Source organism: Trypanosoma theileri, assembly GCF_002087225.1.
Source record: "Trypanosoma theileri isolate Edinburgh chromosome Unknown TM35_Tth_69_V1, whole genome shotgun sequence".
Lineage (NCBI taxonomy): Eukaryota > Euglenozoa > Kinetoplastea > Trypanosomatida > Trypanosomatidae > Trypanosoma > Trypanosoma theileri.
Genome location: NW_021639911.1, coordinates 19,492 through 20,059, shown reverse-complemented (window position 1 = coordinate 20,059; position 568 = coordinate 19,492).

Here is a 568-nt window from a genome sequence, read left to right as displayed (position 1 = left end):
AGCAGCAGCAGTATCAGCAGTTCTGTGTGGGTGCGTGTGCCACTACTGATTGTGGTTACACTGGCCTGTATTCTTGTGTGCTGATTGTGGTTGTGTGGTGTGACTCAGGTCATCCTTTGTTTTATTTTCTTTTTCTTTGCATGCATCCCTACAGTCTAACTAATCTTTAACCTCTCGGGATTATCTTCGTTTTTTCTGTTTCTTAATGTTAATGTGTTTTGTGTGGTGTTTTTGCTTTCTCTATGTTTATCCTATAATAATTATTATTGCTACTACTCCATTGTGTGTGTGTGTTCTTGGAGACTCTCTCTGTGTGTGTGCACCTGGGCTTGCACTGTGATGATGATGATGAACTGCTTTTTGCAGTGGGAAAAAGGAAATAATAATAACAGATGAATTTATATTTATAATTGCTTATATACATACATATAGACTTACACCCATAGTTGGTGTATATTTCTGTGTTTACGGGGTAAATTGGGTAATTGGTGAAATATCTGTTTCTTTGGTTCCCTCTGTTTGCCTTGTACTGATTTGCATTCTGAAGAAGAAGAGTAACTGAGACACA